The sequence below is a fragment of the Gregarina niphandrodes genome (genome assembly GCF_000223845.1).
Source record: "Gregarina niphandrodes unplaced genomic scaffold scaffold00224, whole genome shotgun sequence".
NCBI lineage: Eukaryota > Apicomplexa > Conoidasida > Eugregarinorida > Gregarinidae > Gregarina > Gregarina niphandrodes.
The window spans coordinates 3450-3691 of record NW_011645984.1 but is presented as its reverse complement, the minus strand read 5'-3'; positions in this window follow the sequence as shown (position 1 = coordinate 3691).

Sequence of the window (242 nt, the reverse complement as noted above, 5' to 3'; positions counted from 1 at the left end):
AAGTACGCAGAACGCGAAAACCGCTGCACATCGCTGTAGCTAGCGGTGGGCCTTACCGGACGCGATCAGAACCCAACTCAACCCCACACTTAACTCACGCTACCACAAAGGACAAAAAAGGCGTGCTGCCATAATCCCCCATTTACCGGAGGTGGGCTTAGAACCCCGGGCTTGCCGCCCAATCTACATTGACTTTACCCATTCGGGCATCGTCACAAGAATAAGAAGACTGTGGTGGAGAC